At 31.4% G+C, this 24,315-nt stretch overlaps 1 protein-coding gene and 1 pseudogene across 3 annotated transcripts in view; both read right to left on the bottom strand.

Annotated features, from left to right (window-relative positions):
* CDH18 (cadherin 18) overlaps positions 1-24,315 on the bottom strand; it is a 376,381-nt gene that overhangs the window by 125,267 nt on the left and 226,799 nt on the right. The window lies entirely within an intron of this gene.
* LOC120586437 (uncharacterized) lies at positions 7,022-7,140 on the bottom strand (annotated as a pseudogene).

Genomic DNA, 24,315 nt, shown 5'->3' with positions numbered 1-24,315 from the left:
CAACTAATGGCCATAGGGAGCAAAATGTTCCTTGTACTGTTTTACAAAAGACTGAAACCTCATCACTTGGTGTCAGATCTTTCAGTCACCCAGGATTATCCACCATCTTTATGACATCTCTCAGCTTATAATGAGAATTTTGATTCTAATACTGTTAGAACTCAACCTGACCAAGAGAAAGAAAGATTGCTTCTGAAACCAGATTACTGAACTGGAGACATCCTTTCAAAATCTATTTCAGTTTCATTTGCAATATTTTCCCCAATTTACTCACAATAATCAGAAACTCAGAGGGTAGTTATTATGACAGCAAACTCTGAATTCTAATTGTATGGGTTAAATACTAGCTCTATCGTACCCAGAAATACTCGAAAAATGGAGTTAGGCAAGCAGAAAAAGATGATGCAACGAGTTGTAAAGGTAATTGAGGACAGAACTATCCAACTGTCTATTGGGAGAAAGTCTTAGATTCTAGAACCAGATCTAAATATATTTCAGTTACATGACTTGAACATCTAGTTAAGGTCTTAATTATATAGAAAAGGAGTCAGATTTGACATTGTACAAAGTCTCTTAAGTAACTAAATGGTACCAATCAATTTTCACATTTTAATATTGTAAGTGTTTTTACTCCAAATATTCTCCTCTCTCTTATTTTTCACAAAAAATCGAATTTTGTACATAGAGAATATTTTAAATTTAATTTAGAAAAAAATATGTGTATATTTAAACGTAATAAAATATTTGCCTTATTTTTGTTAAACCAGTTATGTATTCTTGATGTATTTGCATATTTTTCTTACTCTTCAGTAAGAATATTTTTAAGGCAGAAGCTAAATCAGCAATTCATAGTGAATTACTTCTCACTGCCCCCCCTCCCCCCCGATAGTTCCTTAATCTACATACTTCCTCAGGAGCTTTCAATTATGGCAGAAAGAATCAACACATAGCATGAAAATCTATAAACCAGTTGTTTGTGTGACCTACACATTTAAAAAGTCCACATAATAAGTAATAATGTGAAACCAGTTTCTTAGAAATCTTTGGATATCCATGTAGAAAAGCCTTTACTTCCCAATATATTTGTAATTATAAAAAAACACAAACTTCAAATTAATATTAACTAAAAACTAACACTAACAATTATATAGCTACTCTTTTTACTTTATGTTTATAGTATATGTATCCTAAATCAACATGGGAAGAATGAATAAATGAAGATATTATTTTTCAGAAAATATTGTAGGGATAAAGTCAGAAAATATCTCTGGGTTAAAAAAAAACAAAACAAAACAAAACAAAAAAAATCCCAAAAACTATTTCACCAGAATTGCTAGTCAAAGACATTTTCTCCATAGCTATTTTTTTTTTTACGTAGTTTGAAAAAAATTTAAAATATCAAGACGTAAGTAGAAAGAGTGACCCTTCACTCAGCATCACAACCATCTAGAAGCGAGCATACCCCATCGATAGTCGATAGTGGCAGGACAAGAACTCAAGTTCTGTCAAAGAAGGTGCGAAAGGAGAACGAGAAAACTTTAACCAGAGGTGGGGTTTCATCTACGAGACTCTCCAAAAAGGTAATTAATTCTGTGTGAGTCTGACAAAAAAATATACCTTGCTTTCCTAATCTATGATGAGGAGCTCGCTGAGTATACTTTAGAATTAAGCTAAATGTACCAACCTGCATTTCTGTTTTTATTCGAAGGGATACAAACCTATGATAAGCAGAAATTTAAAAAGAAAATTCAAGAATTGTGGGTTGTAAGAATCATTTTGTGTGAGGCAGACGCGATAACCACTACACTGTGGAAACAGGATCATTTTATGAAACCTAGAAGTTATCTGTAGGAACTTCAGAATCAGATAGAACAGAGTCAGAACTCCATCCTGCTCTTTTGGTTGCTCTGAACTTATGTAACCTCTCATAACAGCAGTTTCTACCTATAGAGAATGGAAAAATAAAAGTAGAAGATATAGTTTGTTGAAGTTTGATTAAATTAACTTATGTAAAATTTTTTTGTGAGGTTATAAGCACTGGGATTAACTAAACACATCGTAAACCATAGCAATCAATGCTGTTCCTGTCACTATTAACATTTAATTTTCATACAGCGAAGGATGCCAGCCATTTATTCAATAGTTATGATTTATCACTATCTTTCCATCTTTTTAACATTTTTATTATGTTCTCATGTTGGTGAAACAATTGATGAAATATAATTTTATTTAGAATTTTTGTTACTGGAAATTTTTATGTTATTAGCAGTGTCTAATTAATGGATTACTTCTTTATGACAGACCTAGTGCTGTAAGAGAAATGTGCCGAAGGTTAACACAGCAGAATAGGTAGATTTAGCTCACAGTGATGGTTGAAAAATTTTAGGGAAGGCTTCCAAGGAAGCCACCATTAGAATTGTCTCTGAGACCAATATTGATAAAAAGTAGACATTAGCCATATTTTTTAAAAAATGGCAAAGGAGGCAGGCAGTGGAACTGCCATTTTATAAATTGAGTACAGGCATCATATTTTTCAGGAAATATTGAAGCAGTAAAGAGTTTATATAGGGATGAGAAACACGATTTCTGGAAGGTAAATAGACCACAGAGGGTCTGATATGTGCCATGAAAATGTTTGGCTTTTATTCTGAAGATGTTGGAAGGCAGAAAGGTGAAGACTGGTTTATAAAGCAAAAATCAAAATTATTACATTCTGAGTTTTTGAAATGCCAGTCTGGAGGGAGTGTGGAGTACAGATTGAGAAATCTGAGACTCAGGGATCAAAACCATTCAGAGGGATCATGGTGGCATGAAAGTGGGACCTAAGGAGTTATTAGGAGTGGCAAAAAGGGGCAACCTATGACCAAAATTAAGATAGAAAATAAATGTTTTCTTTGGGTTTAGATGAGAGGGTGCAATTCTTAACAAGAAGAGTGACTAGATATTAAAATGGCTTTATATTGCAGGTTTAAAAAAAATCTTTGGACATTTAATTGGATATCTGAATGACCAAAATTCGGCTTGTAACCAGAACACAAACTAATTTTACTCCCATCACCCCTTTACACCTGCTCTGTGGGCTTCTTTTTGATGCTTCTGGATAAAACCTCGCATAAACCCCAGAATTTTTCAGGTACTCTTAATAATAACATAAATAGTTCTTTGTTTAGGCATTAAAAATTCCAGACCAGAATATTCATTACATAATAATGGTCTGGTTCAGAATAGCAGACCCCAAGCTTAGATCTACTAAAAGCCTGTAAGCCTCCAGTGGGATGTGAACTTGTTTCATTTTGCTCTATCGCTTTTTCTCTGTTTCCCAGTTAACTCTTCCAGAATCTGACCCAAAGGTAGGGAAGGGTTTGCTAAAAGCAATACAACACAGATGGCAGAGTTAGCTGTAAATTTGAGTTGGTGCCCTCTTCATCACCGGGACACCCTTGATGGATTTTTTTCAGGGACAACTTTTGTAGACTCTGACATTCTCCACTTGGGACCAGCGATGGCAGTCACCTTGACACTGACAATGTCCTAAACTTCTCTAGCACTTCACTTAGCATTTCTCTTTCATCCTCTGGGTCAAGGTAATCTAACACTTTTCTCATTAAGGGTTAACATTCTAGGCAATTCTCCTGAACAGGATTCTCAAGGTCCTCTTATTCTGCTGCTGGCTGAGCACACTAATCTTGCTGGAAATAAAGGCTTGGCTACCTTAGCCTATGCTTGAGTGGCTTCTGCTACCAGCCTATAGGCCCTCAAGCTTCAGTGAACATATGACACACTCTTGCTGCAACTACCTTGGAACTTTCTCTAACTGGTCTAAAAAGGAAGCATTCCTTGCCTTTGTCCAAGAAGAGATTAGAAGTGATTAGTGGGCAGCACGCAGCCAGTTCTCTCTAATAAAGTCCTCTATTCCACATTTTTAACCATCACCTCTCTTAGGAGAGCCAGGTATGTGCCTAATTCATGTTCCTCAAAGAACACCTGAGTCATTCCTTCAGGAGTAATGTGTAGACATCTTCTACTTCTCATTAAAGGGAGGTGAAACTGTGCATGACTGGCTTTTTTCTTCAACCATTTTTTAGTGTCCTTTACAAAAACTTTGAGACAACAGAATGAGGATCTTTTACGTGTAATCTTTTACAGAGGCCTTTAAAGATAGGATGTGGGGGTTTAAATCCTGGTTTTGATCCCTGTGAGTTTGGGTGAGCGGAGAGAAGGGATCCTGACAGGGTGGGAAAAAAGTGACAAAACATCTAGAGTATTGTTTCTTGTCTTGTATTATGTAGCTAAAAAAAACAAGTCCTGCCTACATCATATATATCTGAAAGTACTTCATAGCATACAAATTATAAGTGCATATATAAAAGATCGTTTATATGTGACTATATAAATGCATGTGAATGTGTATATATATATATGTGTATAGGTTTACATGTAAACTAATAAAGTTTACACACACATATAAGTATGTATATCATACCACACATATGTGTATATGTGTATCTCCATACATCTGTGCACACACATCCATGAAGGTGACAAGACATACATATTATTTCTCCAAAAAAAATCCATTTGGAATCATCTTTCAAAATCGACCACTGTAATTGGTAATTATATGATTTACATATTATAGATGTTCAAGTTGATGCATAAGGGTATATTTTTAAATGTTTTTAAACTTTCTTAAAGTTGATTTCACTTAATATTTCTAGAATAAATACATTATTTTGTTAATTAAAATATTTGTTAATGTTTAAATCTTGCTGTTATATTGAAGTCAACATTTTCTTTCTCATCTATTTAGTAAACAAATTCTCTGTTTAACATCTAAGCGATGATAGTTGGATACATGAGACTAATTAAGTACCAAATTGGATATCTTCTCTCAAATTGTCCTACCACATATTTCGTATAAATATTTCAAACTGCAAGGAAAAGTGACAACAAACCTCAGAGCTATACTAAGTGATTGAGAGAATCAGTTACCCCAGCGTCCCTGGAAGCAAAATCAATTCATGTGCTCTGTCATCCTTAGAAAGTATTCTCTCACATGCTGTCAGCAATAAATTTTACAGGGTTTCCCCAGTCAATTGCTCCTTCTATTTGAGATTAAGATGAAAGCAAATTGATTCTTCCCATACATAGAGGAAGCATGAGAGAAGAGATACTTTTAGTCTAGTTACTTTTTTTTTTTTTTTTTTTTTACAGACAGATATTTATTTCCTGGCTCACTAATATAAGGTCCTTAGTAATTGAAATTCTGGCTGTGAAATATATTCAGGCATAATAAACATGAATACAGTTTATCTTAGAGTTATCTTCCATGCAATTTAACAGGAAATTTATTTCTGAGTAACTTATTTCTGAACATATTAAAAAAAAATTAATGCAACTCATTTTTAACATTTTAACTGGAATTACTGCCAGGATATCAAATTGAATGTTTGCATTTTTCTTTAACTGAACAAATTCAGATTCGGCATCTAAAATCTTTTAATAAAATTTCCTTAAAATGTAATTTTTTAATAGAGAAGGTATTATGAAATCAAACTAAGACCATTTGTAAATAGCCATAGGTAGATTATGCTGCCATTTGAATAAGTTTTATTGAGGCTGTCACTATAAGGAAAGTGTGGATATAGGAGTAAAATTTCTCCTTTTGGGCAGTATAGATATGTAGATGAATTTAAGAAAATTATTTCAACTAAATTAGTATTTGCTAAAGGTATATTACTACATATAATGTCAGGTGAAAATGACAATAGGTTGCCAATGAAGAAAAAAAAAAAACAAGCGTTCAACAATAGGAACTGATGAAACAGTACAGAAAAAAACTGAATTTCTATTGACAAATATGTACACATATGCTGATCACTCTCTTGACATTTGTACATATAATTACATACAGTACATAATACTTGTTCTGTCCATCAGGGCCAGTAAGTGTACAAAATCCACTGCTAATGTCAGTAAGAAGCCACGTGGAGTGACTGACCAGCAAAATAAATTAAAACTGATTAAGGGCCACAAAGGCAGATACTCAGTGGAGATTATCGTTCACCAGTCAGGTATGTATGTCCCAGTCCCCAATAGCTATCGTCTTGGAGAACAAGAACAAAGTGATAGAAGCCATTAAAGGATCTGTTCCATCGAAGGCAAGGACAGTAACAAAAATTTGAAAAGGGATGATATCAGGCAAAGAGAAACTTCTAATAACCTGGAGTAAAGACCAGACACAGAAGTGTATCGTTCTCAGCACCATGACAATCACGGCCAAAGCAAAAAGTATGTTTGTCATGTTGCATTTTCAGTGGTGGTCACCTCCTGCAATCTTTACTGACTGACTTCTGGAGAGAAACACCTTCTGTCAGCCCTGCGATGGACTCTGAAGTTTCTGAGACCTTTTGTGGATTGTCTGCTTCATGCTTCTTGCTCTCTTTTGTGGCATGATTATTAAATTTGTATTCCTTCTCTTGATCCTGCAATGCACCAGGCCAAGTGCTGACAGCCTCCCTTTGGCTTTCCTAAGGTCAAGCTCAAGTTTGTAGTCTCTTCCTGGCCCACAGGTTTAGGGTGGCTTTTCGTGTGTTCTCCCTAGCCGCCTGACAAAATCGATTCCTCCCACCTTGTGAACCACAAAGAGAGCCAATTGCAGAATGGGGTATGTAGGGGTTAAGCAGTTTAGTGCTAGGGGTGCCTGGGGGCTTTTGCGGGGAATCAGCAGGTAAGGCATCCCCAGCAGGTCATGGGCAGGCTTGTTATGGAGCCTATTATTAGGATCCACATCCTTTTAATGCTCTTTGAGGATATGTTTCAAGGCTCTCAGTGGATGCCTGAAACCACAAATAATAAGAAATTCTGTATATGCATGTACTATTCTTTTCCCTTACATACATACCTTTTATTTATTTATTTTTTATTATTTTTTTATTTTTTAGGTGAGGCAACCCTTGGTTGACCTCACAGATCGCAAGGACTTTGTCAGCTTACAATCCCTTCTTTTTAAAACTTTTTATGCCTATAGCACCTGGTCTTCCTAGGTGGTCTTCCATCCAAGGACTAACCAGGCCTGACCCTGCTTACCTTCTGAGATCAGACGAGATTGGGCTTATTCAGGGTAGCATGGCTGTAGACCATACCTTCTAATTTGTAAATTAATGGACAATTTCATGGACAAAAGATTCATTTTTACCATAGACCTCAGTAAACTCAGCGTACATTTTTTTTCTTTCTTTATTAAGTTGAAAACTTTCAGCTTTTCACTTAATGGAAGCACTCTGCAGCTTCTCTTTGGCATTTCTGAATTGCCAGCATCACTACTCTTGTGTTTTGGGGTCATTATTAAGTAATTAATATAAGAGTTCCTTGAACACAAGTGCTGCGATATCATGACAGTCAATGAGATCACAAAGAAGGCTACTAAGTGACTAATGGGTGGGTAGCACATACAGTGTGGATACTCTGGACAGAGGGATGATTCACATCTGAGGCAGGACAGAGCAGGACACTGTGAGGTTTTATCACACTACTTAGAATAGTGTACAGTTTAAAACTTAGAAGTTGTTTATTTCTGGAATTTTTCATTACATATTTTGAACTGTGGTTGACCTCAGGTATCTGAATCCAAAGAAAGCAAAATCACAAATAAGGGGGGGACTACTGTATTTTTAAATCATAGGTTTGATAAGGGATTAATAGTGACAATATTAACTAGCACACAAATCAATAGAAAAAAATTCAAAAATGGCTAAAGGAAATATAAATACATTTTTTCCTAAGAAGATATACAAATAGCTATCGGGTATATGAAAAGACTCTCGACATCACTAATCATGAGAAATGCAAACTAGAATCAATGATGTATTAATTCACCTCTGTTAGAATGACTATTACCAAAAGAGAAGAGATAACAAACATTGATGAGAATGGGGAGAAATAAAACTCTTGTTCACTGTTGATGTTAATACAAATTGGTGCAGCCACTATGGATAACAGTATGGAGGGTCCTCAAAAAGTTAAAAGTAGAACCAAAATTTGATCCAGAGGTCTTATTTCTGGGTATAAATCTGAATGAATTCAAATCAGGATCTCGAAGAGTTATCTGCAGTCCATGTTCATTACAGTATTATTCATAATAGCCAAGATATGGAAACAACATAAGTGTCCATCTATGAATGAATGGTTATATCACTTATATGTAAAATCTAAAAGAGCTAAACTTATAGAAACAGAAAGTAGAATAATGGTGGCCAGAAAATGAGTGGCAGAGGATATAGGGGGCTGTTGGTCAAAGGGACAAACGGTGAGATGATTATATATATTTTGAGGTTTGAAAAAATTAGCATAGGTCTTGGGTCTTGAAGGATATGTAACGTACTAAAAGTCAACATCAGAACAGCAATAATCATTGTTTAATTAAAACCTGTACTCTCTTGTGCCATTAATATTCAGTTTGCTACTTGACCAGGTCAAAATCTGTTTGTAGATAAGCTTTTTACTTCAGAGGGAAGATATAGAACAAGGAAAATTGTAAGTTGTAATTAAAAATAATTATTTAACATCATATGTTTTAAAAAAATTGATTTGTACTATATGTAGAAGAAAGAAAAGTGATTCCAGTTTTCCAATAACATTAACTCTCGAAATCAAACTTCGAAAAAATAAATATCAAAATCAAGACTTGGTATCGTCAATGCCTTCATATAAAAGCCTTATAAAGTACTCATACTCTTAGAAAATAGCATCAATTTGAAGATATTATTTGAAATACAGTTTGAAATTTATAATAGAATTATTTATCAATTAGTTTTAGTAAACATTTAGATATCTGATGCTAACTATAATCCTTGGTCTCTGAAGAAATTTGAAGATTTCCATTTCTTTTAAATATTGTGAAGTTTAAAGTAATTTAAAAGATATATTTTAGTTTTGTTGAGTCAACTCTGAAGGCATTTTCCAACTGTAAAACAAAGTATCATTCATTTCAATAAAACATCTTCTCTATCTTAAATAGAATTGTGCTTTGAAACGACCTGAAAATCATTATCTTTCTCCTCACTTTAGGAAGCTCATACTTCTTGGACTAGGTGAAGAATAGCAATTTCCCCTGCAGGAGTTTGTCCTTTCTAATTCTTTACAGAAAGTCTGCAGTTTGCCTGAAGAGGCTCTGTGCCAGTCAGCTAGGATATTGAGCAGGAGGGCCTATTACCATGTATGGCTCTTATCATTTCTGTAAGAGCTCTACCCAGGGATAAATGGCACTAGAGGGAATTGAGGATGCTTGGTATCTAGAATTAGTCTATCTGATCACTAGAACATTTCTTCATTCAAAATTGAACCTACTGTTACAAATATTTCTAAACTCATATAGGATTATTCTCTTGAAACAAAGTTATTTTTTGCTATATTGGAGCTTAAAAGATTATGTTCTTCCCAGCAAGGAATGATGACATGTATGTGTCATGTTAACACATGACATATTCTGTATTATACTTCATGGTGTGTCACAGAGATGACTTATTGAAACATTGGCTCTTGAGTAAAACAGGGCAAAAACTGCATTGAACTTATAACCTACATGATCCTGGGCAAGTTTCTTAATAAGGCCATTTCCCAAACTCTAAAAAGGGAATAAAAATATTTACTTTCCAATATGTCAGCAATATTATTGATGTAATATATGCAAAAAGTCTATGAAACTCTTTGGAATATAGAAAGCATCGATGGTGGTAGTTACTAATATTTTTACTTATACAATTGCTGATAATAAACAGTACCAAGTTTGTGTAAATTTATTTTGTTCAGTGCATTTATTTGATAATAATGAGCTTCTAAAATATTTTAACATCTGTCTTTTAGAAAGTCAAGCTAATATTTTCAAGTCAAATCAAATCATCTTTCTAAAATCTATAGTTAAATAAGAGTGAATGTCAACACAATCACAGTATTTGGGAAGAAAAAAAACAGGAATTCCTAATCTCAGTGCCTTGTTAAATTACTGGATCGTTATGGTATAGTTATGGATCAAAAAACTTTGAAACAAATAACTATCAAAATACTTAAATTACTATATGTGGATTTCATATTAAGTAGTGAATGAGAACAATCTAAGGCATTTGGCAGTTTGATCACTGTACTTGCAGTACCAATTCCAAATATTTTAAACACGATTGTAAAGGATGACAGGCCAGTATCATTCACATAATCATTCCTTATCAAGTTTGTTACTTCTTAAGCTGTTGATATGTGACTATATAGCATGTTAAAAGCACTTGAGAATCTGATGACAACACTGCAAACTAAAATTATATAAAACAGAAAGCGATAATGAACAAACAAAACAAACAAATTCATAGACACAGGCAAAAGTACTGTGGTTACCAGAGGGAACGTGGGTGGAGGAAGATGTACCAGGGTAAGAGGGTCAAATATATGGTGACAGAAGGAGACTAAACTCTGGAAATGCAACATACAGATGTTGTATTATAGAATTGTACACCTGAACTTATATATGTTATTAACCAATGTTACCCCAGTAAATTTAATTAAATAAAAAAATTCTTAAACATTACCATTTTACCTCTTATCCTTGTCAAGATGAATATATATAAAACAGTTTTCAAATTTCTAAAGGGTTTCGTGTCACTTTTTCACAAGAATTCTAATAGTATATTTGTTAATCTATCGTTTACTCTTTAAATATAGCTTTGAAATGTAAATAAAATAAATTTCGCCTCACTTTGAACATTTCTCACCTTTCACAGTGAAATACTGACAGTGGTTTAGTAAGGATTCCCAATAGCGACACATGTCCACCTGCTGAAAAACAGATAGCGGAACTGACAACTGTTTTCTCCTATTCTCTAAAAATGCAATTGAGTTTTCTGGCTTCAGTTTAGGATATGGAAAGTTAGATGCAACATTGCCATCACTAAACAACAATAACAAAGGGTGGCTTGTCAAAAAATAATAATAATAACTTCTTCTGATCACTACAGAGACCCGAGGTTGCAAGGGAAACTAAGATTTGAAACTGAAGATTGGAATGGAACATCAGTGAGGCTTTGAAGATATAAATAATTTTTAATTAAATTTATTGGAGTGACATTGGTTAATAAAATTACATAGGTTTCAAGTGTACAATTCTATAATATATCTTAGGTAAATTGTGTTGTATGTTTACCACCCAAAGTCAAATCTCCTTCTGTCATGATATATTTGACCTCCTTAACTCTTATCAACCTCTTTCCTCCACTTTTTCTCTGGTCAGATCAAAACAAGTCTATCAACCTTCTTGAGCTTTACTATACTTGTAGAAAACTTCATCCAAGAGCAAAAAATACACTTTCTTATCAAGTGCACATGGACCACTCAACAAAGCAGGGCCATAAAACAAATATTAACACATTTATGAGAACTATGCAAAATATGATCTCAAACAACATTAAATTATAAATTAATAACTAAAAAATATTAGGAAGTATCAAAAGTATTTGGAAATTGAAGACATTTCCAAATAATAAGAGATCAAAGAAGTAGCCACAAGAGAAATTAAAATATAGTTTGAAATGAGTTAAAATTTAACCATAATATTTCAGAATTAAGGTAATTCAATTATAACAATGAATAGAGAGAAAGTTATAGCAACAAATAAATATATTAGAAAGAAAAAAAATGTTTAAATCAATGTTTAAGATGCCACCTTGAGATAAAAAGTATAAGGGCGAAGAAAATCTAAAATAAGAAAAAGAAAAAAGGTAATAAATAGCATAAGCAATGAAATTTTAAAATGAAGAACAGTAGATAAAATCAAAGAGACAAAAGGCTGATTTTTATAAAGATTGATAAAATCTACAAACCTCTAGTGAAGGTAGCCATGAAAGAGAAGATACAAATTATCAATAATAAATAAAATATGTACATCACTCCAGATTCTTTATCAAAAGTATAATATGAAGATAAGTGAAAACCTTTATGGCAAAATTTTCAAAATTTTAGATAAAATGGAAACATTCCTTGAATGACACAAACTACCAAAGAAAATTAAAGGTAATAGATAATCTTAAGAGTCCTGATTCTATTAAAAGCAGTTTTATGTGTAGTTTTTCTTTCAACAACGAAATTCCAAGCCAAAAAAGTTTCCCTAGAAAATTCTATCAAAATTTATAAAATACATAATAGCAAGTCTACACTAACTATTCCAGGAAATAAAGTGAAAAATGCTTTCCGAGTCATTTTATTAAGAACAATTAGTGTTATAAAATCAAATAAAAATACTATAAGAAAACAAGAGACCATTTTTTTTTCACATGAACATAAACACAACATTTTGCAGCAAAATATTGGTAAGCCTTAGAGAACAATATTTATAAAAGAATAATACATCATGACCAAGTATGAAAAGTTGATTCAACATTTGAAAATTAACCAATGTGCATCATCATATCAATAAACTAAACAAAAATAATCGATATCTTCATCTAAATAGGTACAGCAATAGCATTTGATGAGATTTAGTATTAGTTAATAAAAAATGCTTAGCAAATAATGAAATTGAAGCATATTATTAGGCCATTAGACTAGAGCTAAAACCTAAAACTATAAAATTTCAGTAGAATAAATGGAAGAAAATATTTTTCACCATCATTTAAGGAAAAAAAAAATGAAGGTAACACCAAAAATATAAGGCATAAAAGAGAAATTAATAAAATGTACTTCATCGAAATTAAAAATATGTTATTTGAAAGACAAAGTTAATAAAAAAATAAGATGCAGACTGAGAAAAAATCTTCAAATTATATGATAAAGGAATTTGATACAAAATTCTTCAAAGTTAACAATAATAAAACAAACAACTCAAAATTTAAAAATAGGCACAAAACTTTAACAGGCACTTCATCAAAGAAGATATAGAGGTGGAAAAAAAACTCATGAAGAAATTCTCAAAATCATTAGTCATTAAGGAAATTGTAATCAAAACCATAATGAAATATTAGTATTTATTAGAATGGCTAACATTAAACTATTATTTAAAATGATAATATCAATTGCTTCCAAAAATATAAAGCAATTAAAAATCTCAAATATTGATTGTGGGAGGTAAAATTTTGCAGGCACTTTGGAAGACCCATGGTAGTTTCTTATAAAATTAATCATACACCTACTATACACAATTTATCAATCCCAGTACTAGTACTAGATACTTAACTCAAGGGAAACAAAAATGTGTATTTATACAAAAACCTGTACATGAATGAATATAGTAGTTTTATTAATAATTGTCAAAACCCTAACTATTCTGTAATTAGTAAATGAATAAAATATCTATTGTTTATCCATAAAATGAAATATGACTCAGATATAAAAAGACAAGGTATACCAATACATTCACTGTGGATAATTCTCAAATGTCCTATGCTAATTTAAAGTATCCAGATTCAGAAGACTACATATTGTATCATTTTATTTAAATGACATTCTAGAAAAAAAGAAAAAAGTTATAAGGCTAGAACACCAATCATTTGCTCCTAAAAGCTGGAAATGAAAGTAGTGGTTGATTATCCAGGGACAGGTGAGAATTTTGAGGTAAAAATGTGCTGTTCTACATGTTGATTATGTTAGCATTTACATGACTACATGTGTTGTCAAAACTTTTAGAAATATCCACCAAAAAAAAAAAAATTCGACTGCATATAAATTGTATCTTGATAATAGAATTTAAAATGTAGTTTTATTACTTCATATTGAGTCACATATCACTCAGATCATCTCCTTAGACAGCTCAGGTGATGAAAAAACTTTCAAAACATCTAATTTCAGACGATATATTTTTTTATTTTATTATTTCATTTGAATATTTTTAGTAGACTATTTTAAGAGCAGTTTTAGGTTTATAGCAAAATTGAATGGTAAGTACAGAGATTTCCCATATTTCCCAAATATTCATTCCTGCATAGCCTTCCCAGCTCCAGGCATCCTGCACTAATGAGGTATATTTGCTACAACTGATGAATCTGCACTGGCATATCATAATTACAAAAGTCTATAGTTTACATTAGGGTAATATCTTGGTTTTGTAAATTCTACGGGGTTGGACAAATGTAAAGTGGCCTGTATACATCACATTAGTATCATACAGAGTAGTTTCAGTGCCCTAAAAATCTTCTATGCTGTACCTATTCATCTGTCTTCCCAGCCCCAACCTCTGGAAACTACTGATCTTTTAACTGTACCCATAGCTTCCTCTTTTCTAGGCATATAGAAGGGCATATAGTTGGAATCATACAACACTATGTAGCCTTTTACATTGGCTTCTTTCACTTGGTAATATGCATTTAAGTTCCCTCCAGCTCTTTTCATGGATTGACAGCTCATTTTATGTTAGTGCTAAATAATATTTCACTGTTGGGATGTATGACAGTTTACCTATTCACCTACTAAACAACATCTTGGTTTTTTCCAAGTTTTGATGATTATGAATAAAGTCATTATAATACCCATTTATAGATTTTTGTGTGGACATAAATCTTCATCTCCTCTAGGTAATACCAAGATATGCAATTACTTGATCAGATGGTAAGAGTATGTTTAGTTTAAGAAACAGCCAAATTGTCTTCCTAAGGTGCTGTATCATTTTGCATTGTTACTAACAATGAACAGGAGTTCCTGTTGCTTCACAACCTTGCCAGCATTTTGTGTCATCAGTGTTCTAGATTGTGTCCATTCCAATAATGTATAGTGGTATCTCATTGTTTTAATTTGCATTTCTCTGACAGAGATTGTGGATTATAGCATGTTTATTTTAGTTAAAGTAGAGAAATTGATTAAATAATGATGAATAAATATTGTTAGAAGAATTCTCGTCATAAATAAGTGAAACAATATATAATCAGTGTAGTAATCTATTTTTTTTTACTATGAAAAGATTCGCATCACTGTTGCTGAACTCTGAACTACGTGGAAATACTATAATTCATTTTATCATTTAAGCTATTCATAGATGTTTCCCAAATTAGTAGAACACTATGTTTATGAAATTTAATTTAACACAGTTTAAGAATGTGACAAGTATTTTATGATAAAAATTTTTGCCCTCAGTTTGTAATGAGACATTTGAATAGAAAATTACTGATTTTTTAATGAGGAAAAATAAATTAAAATCCATTTATAAATCTTGAGTAGTCTTAATATTTTAAATGTTTATTAAGAATTAATAAGTTTAGAGATACATCAACGTCCCTGCATATTTTCTCAGAGTGTGTTTCCACACATAACTCCTCTGTAGGTCATTTTTCTTAAAATAATTTAAACAGGTATTTGGATTAGAAGAGAAAGGAATAGGTCAGGGACAAAAGAGTACCAGAGAACCAAGTTCCTTCAAGGTTAGGACTTGGAAAGTAACTGATTTCCTCAGTTGGCCAACATAACCTTAGCTCTCTGATTATGATATTTTATGTTGTAAAGAGATTTGCAGGTGTAATTAAGGTTACTAAGCACTAGACCTTCTGATGGGGAGATTATCCAGATAGGTCTAACCTATCTGATGCCTTTAAAAATAGTTTTCTTTATCCCTTCATCTGCTAATGGATACTTTAACTGTAACCGAAATTTTTTAAAAAAATATTAATAAATATATAAATATTTTTTAAAAGAGTTTTCTTTGGCTTGTAGCTGTGGTTGTAGTCGAAACAGACTTTCACAGTCAAGAAGAATTTGACAAAAGAGAGGTATTTTATAGCTGAATTTGAAGAGGGAAAGGGTATCTTCAGGTGGAAAGGACTTGAGAGCTGCTTCTAAGAGATGAGAGTGATTCCTGGGTCCTACAACTGCTTCAAACTGGATTCTGCCAACAACCTGAATGATCCTTTCCCAGAGCCTCCAGTGAGAGCCCAGCCAGCAGACATTTTGATTCCAGTTTTATGACATTATAAACAGAACACACAGGGTAGACTTAAAGTCTGACCTTCAGAGCTATGAGATAATACATTGCTGCCTCTTAGTTTGTGGTAACTTGTTAAGCAGAAATAGAAAACTAATAATAACAAAAGAATGGTGAAAAGAAAGGAGATTGAAGATTCAAAACCCATTTCCAGCAGGAGGACAAATAAACCATATACTAAAACACAAAACTTTAGGAATTATGACAAGCATATTGTCTACATAATTATAATTTAGACTTCAAAAGGAAACTCACTATTAGATTAATGTATCTATTTAATTTGAACATTAATTATTTTCTATGCTTTTAATTCATTTTACTTTTTACTTTCCAATTAAATTCCCCAAACATATTTTATACTACTTATTTTAAGATCATAAAAGTAGTGATGTTCTTGGATGAATTCTATTTCTTAAAATATTTTTTGTGAAAAAGACAAAGTACAAGTGAGGGCATTTAACATTCCTTAGCATGCTTGCAAATCGAAAAGAAATACAATATGTTGGTAGACTAGAAGGTGTTTCTTTCAAAATAATGTTTAAATTTCTTCTATTTTTTTAGTTATTTTTCTTTCAACAAAATTAGTTTGAAGATAGATTCAAAAAGGTTAGTTAGCAAAGTGAGGTTCAAATGCAGTCTCAAATCGATAGTTACATTTCAGAAAATACACTGTAAAATGAAATCAAAATACAATACACAGAATCACCTGTACAATAGGGTTTGGAAGAAAAAGACTATCAAATGTAATGCCATATTTTGCAGAAGGGAAGGACTCTGCAGGAAAAAATGAGACCTTTCTATGAGCCTATCGCATATACACACAGGTTCAGAGAAAATGGTGAGTAATGGATTTACCCTCTGCTATCGGCCCTTGACTGTGTGAGTCACCTAATGTTTGACCCCCTTCTGGAAGATGGAGCTAGACTGTGGGTTTGTGAGAAGCCAAAACCCAGAGGGGTTAATACAAGTTCATCCTTTCACTTACTTCACCTCAGGAGAACAAAATAATTCATAATGATCATGTCTCAGCTTAAATTTAAATTTATCTATGTTGACTCTTCCATGCCAAATGGGTGAATGAAAATATATGGGATCTAATAAAATGCAGTCGCCACCTTGGCTTATTTTTTAACTAACTGTTTTTTTTTTTTTTTACATATTTTGACTTTCTTATATATACCACATACATACAGATGTTTTAAATCCCACACAAGGATGTATATTCTTTTAAAAAATGGTCATTCTTTTACATATGAAAATATAAGCACTTATCAGGAATGTTCAGGATTCTGACTAGTATTGTGTCTTCCGAATTTATCTGAATATGCTGGCATTTACTTCAAGCTAGCATATACAACCCATAGAAACAGCAGCGTGGTGGTGAGGAGATTCCACATAGATATTATAAGAAAAGAACAAATGGGTCATCTAGTCTCCCAGAGTACTGCTTCATACTGTGCATAATAGCGGTAAATATCACCATATAAGAATTCTTGCTATGACTTTATGCTTCAGTGCCATAGATATGTAGTTTATCATGTGAAAAATTCATAATTGCACAGCTCATATTATCCCCACATTTTGATTCTAAAAGCTTAGGGTCTCCTATCCTGCTTGATAAAATACTTAAAAATCGCTTTTCTATTAATTATCTATTAATAGACAACTCATTATAGTGTGATAAACTGTGAACCAGATACCACTGAATCTGTCTTAATTTTCTTTATTCATGAATTAATGATGTTTTTGTTTTACCCATAACATGCATAGTGTATGAGATTAATGCAAAACTGAGCAGAATAAAACAATGTATAGCTAGCTGTATTTAAAATTGCAGCATACTACTCTTATGTTTTTCTTTCTATAACAAATAAAATACTATGTATATGAGAATAAAAAGTACATAGGTTTATTTTGCTGGTATAATTTCAAAAATAATGCTAAGTGAACAAAGAGGACTTGGGGAAATTAGTTTAAAAAAAAATAGGGAAATGAATAGATTTACTTTTATTTCCTCTCTTGTAACATAGATGAGAAAAGGTCATCTAAAACATCCAAAGCTGGAAATTACACTGTTTTTTTTTTCCAGATAGTTAAACATTATAATAATGCAACAGTGCATTAAAGCTAACAAAATTAATGCTTTAAAAAATGTTTCTCTTTATGCTGCTAATAGGTGTTCAGGCATTTTTGTAACCTTTCAAATAATGACAGAATTTTATAAGAGTAAAATGCCTTAGTGGGGAAAAAAAATGATTCTATTCCCCTGTAAAATTATAATTTATAGTTTTGTTTTATTCTTGCAATCCTTTACAATATACAAAATATACTGATGCTAACTAGCATTTATAAATAAGTATGAACCTGATCATCTCCTATGCCTTCAAGTTTTATAAGTATGATCAAATTCTTCTAAGTACATAGAAATTGAATGAGGCAGTTATTTGATTTTAAGTGCTTCTACACCTACATCTTAAATTCTTAGTTTGAAAGAGTGGGTTTGGGAACAATTTTAAGTAAAGACTATCCTAAACCAGAATTTTCAGAATGAACTGGGGAGAAAACAAATCCTGAGTCATACTTTCTGAAGGGAAGCAAATGAGACCATTGTTTAATGAGTAATGTTTAGTGAGTAAGGAAATAAAAGCTACTGCATCTCTCTCTGTGCTCACTTTGCATTACATGCAAAAGGCACTGATAAACCCTGCACTGATTAAATCTGTTTAGTTTTAACTCCAATTTGCAATTTGACCAGTGAACATTGTTTTATTTTATTCATTTTCAACTAATTTATTAATAATTCACATGCAATATTTTGAGAAATGACATTTTACGTTACTAAAAAAAAATTCTCAGAACTTAAGAAACTGGAAAAAAAAAATTAGATACTCCAGTAAATTAGATACTACCTTAACTTTCACATATAGTTTATGGATTTGTTGAGGTAAAAAAAAAAAAAAAAAAAAAAGACATTTAAGATAGTAAAAATAATAGTATTTATAGTCAGTATATTGACAAGTTTAATTCCTGAAGCTGATTCTATAAAATGAATGCTGAACATGACATATGTCTATAGAGCACGGTGGAATAAACTATTGAAGTAACTGTGCAAAAATTTTGAAGAAATGCATTTATCTCTGTGAAGTAACTTGCATTAGCAACAAATTATGGCATGTTAGTCTAATTGTAATAGATCATGGAATCTTAAAAAATGTGGTGACCTTGATTTTAACAATGTATTTGACATGATTATTCATTATAGCCTTTTTTAAAAATAGAGAAAATTGTTTCAGAGAAAATAATATTTAGGAACACTCAAAACATCTTGAATTGATCTTTGATGATTAAATTTTCTTATGGGGAAATTAGTATAAAACTCAAAGTAAATTTCGAGTAGCTTTTAGAAGGGCTTTAGATGATTAACTAGTCCTGGAAAGTTTATTATTGTATGTGTGATTAATATTTTGGCATAGGTAGAAAGCCGATCAAATATGTATATTACACAAAATTGAGAGAAATTCCAGGTTCATGAAATCTAAATCTAATCTAGCTAGAAAAACTATCTGAAAAGATAAAAAAATAATGTGAAATTTCAAATGTAGGTATAAAGAAATCAACTGTATATATTTCAAAATGGTCCCAGTGTGTGTGCAAAGACATTTAAAATGTTTAATTAAACTTATGTTCAAAACGAGTCTCCTCTATGATGTGCCATCAAAAATACTGATGCCATCTTAGATTGCATTGAAATAAGTTAACTGTTATTGAATGTATCTGATTCATAACACACAACACTGTGCCCTTCACTGCATTAAATCAGTTAATTCTCAAAACAAACCTGAAAATGGTCAGAGCTCTTAAAAATAAGACATGGAGAATTTCTGTAATTTTCTTTTGGGGGAAATAAACATTTCAGTTTTATTTTTATTACTGTATATCCATATGTAGAGGAATGATTCACATATATTTGGGTATTCATAAATATGTTTGAAAGAATTAATGGTTCAGAATATCTAAACATGAGTAAGAAGACTTCCTTAAGATAGATAATAATCATGATAATTAATAATTGGGAGGAAATTCTATCAAAGAATTCTGAACACATTTATAAAGACAAACAGTGCAAAAGAAAACATTAAAATTACATTATCACTTATCAGAAATGTTGCAGAAATAATTTATATAAAAATATTTTATTATGGTATTATCTATTTCATGCTGTGAAGTATGAAATAATACATTATAAAAATAATAAACTATCAAAATAAATTTAAAATTTCTCTAGACATTAAATTGCATGATTCACTTTTGTTGTCTGGAGTAAAAATTATTTTCTGTATAAATAATAAACTGGGAAATAAACTGTCAAATAATCAAAATATATTTATACATTATTGCCTAAAACAACTTAACTTTAAAACTTTTGATTAATATTTATCTAGTTTCTATGTGCTCAATGCAATTTGTAGGATGGAAGACTAAAAGACACCTGGTAGTTTAATAAATGCTTCTTCCTATCAATTTTCATGACATACATGAATAGAATTCTGTGCTACTGATTAAGTCATTATAGATTTTTATTAAAAAAAGGCACATTGGTTTGATCTTCAAATTTTCCAAGCTTAAGAAATATGTAAATTATGAGTGTAAAGAGAGAAAGATAAAAGATTGACATGAAAAACAGGTATTCTGAAAAGAAATCATTCGCACATGGATACTGAGTGTTGGCTAAGGAAACAGCGAGGAAGTTGACCTAAGAAAGAAGTGTGATTTTACAACGGGAAAAATCATTATTATTGTGGTGAGAGTTTAAGAAAAGCCTGGATAATATGAAAGTTAAAATTTTAAATATCCAGCAATAAGATATTGTGAAACAGTATGTGCTACATAAAGGAATAATTTAGGGTGTAATTGTTATGCAAGATTAATTGAGAAAAAGGAGTCAAAATTCAATTTAATCTTATTTAGATTAGTGAGAAAAGCTAAGGATATATGATAATGACCTTAAACAAGACTAAAACAAGACAAAAAAATCCATCGCATATTTTACAAGAAAAATAAGTTTTAATGACCCATCCTAGTTGAACAATGGAAGGGACTGATCAAACTATCTTTCCAAATCTTCTCTGCAAGAGTAGCTAAAATATTATACCAGCCAATGAAGAATCTATGACTAAAAAATTATTTAAAGAGGAATTCTGGCTGTTGTAAGCACTGGTAAACATTTACGAAAGTTGTATTGTAAGGAGGCAGAAATAGCTCTAGGTCAATTTTCCAAAAATCAATTTGATTCAAACAAATCTCCCCAAAGCAAATTGATTTTTGCCAAAATATCTGTGTTCAAAGAGAACTAGAATATATCAATGTCACAAAAACTATAATAGGGATGGGGGAAAAGATGCAAGAAGTAAAGGCACAAAACTAGAAAAGAGGAAGGATTTAAGAGTTTGTATAGTTCATTGTAATTAATGAGTTATTTGTGTCCTTGTGTAAGTTTCTGTTGGAGGATAGGGAAGATATACAAGGAGAGAAAGGCACATGTCAAATAAAAATTAATTCAATCTCAAGTAAATTATTAAAATTAAGGTATAAATTGTCACTCAGGGAAGTATTCTTTTTAAATGTTGAAATCATAAATTTCATTACAATTTTTAATGAAATAAATCTCTGTTTCTTAATCTCTGAGGTTTGGATAAAATATGCTTTCATTTTTAAATTAGCAGTTAATATTTTGCTGAGAAAATAATTTCACCCCCAGAACTAAACTGATATGACAAAAATAAAGAAATACAATAGTATATCGGTCAAGTTAGAAGTGTAGTATTAACAAGAATATATATTTATAATGAGTCAGGTATTTCATAATATTTTATCTGTACAAAATAGATAAAACTATACCTTACTATATAAAAGAATAGTTTAATGAATTAAACATTTAATATTTTTATCCTATCTTTTATTTGTAAATAAATAAAATTAATATTTAATCAGCTCATTGTTAAAATGATTATATATTGTTCTTAAGTTAAAACCGTAAGAACATCCTTCAGGATTTCAAAATCTAATACCTCTCATGAGACTTATCACCAAAATGCATGCACGCACACACATACGCATATATACATAAACTAGTTTGCTAATCCTGAGCGACACAAACACAGAAATAATGTTCACAGTAATTAAACAGACTATTTAAATACTATTATTTATTATGAATATATATATTATTTGCCAGTTTAAATAACATACATTTATGCATATATTTATATTTTATCAAAGGATCCACATATCATTATACTCAAATATCCTGTTTTACAAAGTTTTATATGTTTAAATGTCCTCATTTTGGTGAATTATTTTAATCTGATATTAAAATCCAGTTGATAATTGTTCTCACCTTAATGTGGCTGATCTACCAAACAGGCATCTTCACACATGCCATTACAACAGAAATTTACTTACAATGCTAAAGAACCATTTCAGTTGCATTTCTTACTGCCTAATTAGACATGTGACATGCATGATAATAAAAAATAAGTTTAAACATATTTTTGAGTATTCAGTTTTATCAATAATAATAAAACTAATCAAAAATACAAAATGCTTTTTTATTTTCGCTCAAAATTAAAATCGGTTTATTGATTTCTTTGGGATAATTACCAAGATTTGCTCAATGTAAAAATATAAATTCAAATACTTAAGATGGGACACATTGTCAGAAATGAGTGCCTAGGTAGTTACAAATTAAAAACCTTTATAGGCAATTATATTTTATTTTTACTGAACACTTTTAACGAAATAATACTAGGATATTTTCTGTGAGTCTGAGTGTGTGGTGTTTAAATGCACTTATGAAAGCCTTTGAATATATATTGTTATAATATTTTCACCCAGACTTGACATAAAGTCCTCATTAATATTCTATTAGATTTTATGATTCTCATTAGCATTGATAAAACAAATGAGATAATAATGACCTTCCACTTATTTTAAATGTTTCTGTATTCTTCTAGGGCATTAGACCACTATCATCAAAAGACCTGTTATAGTAATTTAAAATGTAAATGCTATTCATTTAATTAATAAGAGATAACTGTCTATCAAGAATGGCTGCAGAGAATTATAGTCAGTATTACATAAAATAATAACACTTATCAGCTTAGCTCAGTTTTGAATAAAAATAAATGAAAGTCAGAGAGCTCATTGTGGTTTAGAAGATGTGTGAATGAAAGGGATTTTCTAATAATTAAATATAGTCTTGTAATGAATACTGTTTCTTAATTAATTGTCAAAAATAAGATGGGAAGGTGACTGCAAGGTGCACTATCATTATGTTCCCTGACTGGATGACATTTCAGCCATGAAGCATCTAGACCAGCACAAATATTTGTTTACTGTGTTAACACTGAATGTATATAAACTAATATTTTAGTAAAATAAATTTGTTTCAAACTGGTTCAACTTTGCTGTATTTTATCATAATTGTTTGTGAGGCTATATTTAAATAAGGAATATACTAATAAATCAAAAATTGAAATACTAAATATAATTTCTTTTGCACTTAGCTAGTTTTTCACTCTGTATTTATAGAGACATTCATACAGTAAAACATCAAAATTTTCAGAACTGAATGTTACATCAAGCCTGGCTTTTGCAATCTTTATAATGGTCACTTTGCCTATGAAAAGGGAAATATGTATTAATGAACAATTCAGTATATCTCAATAATGTGTGTGTGTGTGTGTGTGTGTGTGTGTGTGTGTGTCAGAGTGATGAGATTATAAAATAAGAGCAAGGAAAAAAACAAATAACTTCAGCCGTGTATTGGTTATTCAGTAAACATATACAGAGTGCCTACTCTACATCAGGCTTTGTACAAGTAAAGCAAACATAATGGTTAACAAACACCACAAAGGTAAAAACAAACAAAGCCAATCAGAATCAATTTCTATCCTGTGGATCTTCGTGTCTCCAGGCGTGTGTGGGGATCTGAGCAAGGCCTGAGAATTTACATCTCTAACAATTTCCTAGGCAATGCTGATGCTGCTAGTCCAGGGCTCCAGTACTTTGGGGAAACCAAAATGGGAACCTGAGCACATGTGGAAGTCACATTTGAAGCAAGGTCTGGAAAATGAGTGGAGTGAACCAGGTAAAGTGTGGAGGTGTACATTTCCCTATAGGTCTGTTCATAGAGGGAATCCTGCACAAAAGACTAGCAGAGAAGGACAAAAAAAAGATCATGTTGGCAAACTCCATGAAGATAATGCCTTTTATTAAAAATTGCTGAAAACTGTTTTCAGATAAAAATAGGAAAATGATTCAATGGCTTGACATAATTAAAGAAATAGTGCAAATACGTTATGTCTTCATAT

Source organism: Pteropus medius, unplaced genomic scaffold, assembly GCF_902729225.1.
Source record: "Pteropus medius unplaced genomic scaffold, Ma_sr-lr_union100, whole genome shotgun sequence".
NCBI classification, from domain to species: Eukaryota; Metazoa; Chordata; class Mammalia; order Chiroptera; family Pteropodidae; genus Pteropus; species Pteropus medius.
Note: the sequence above shows the minus strand (reverse complement) of the source record. Positions and strands in the feature narration are given on the sequence as shown.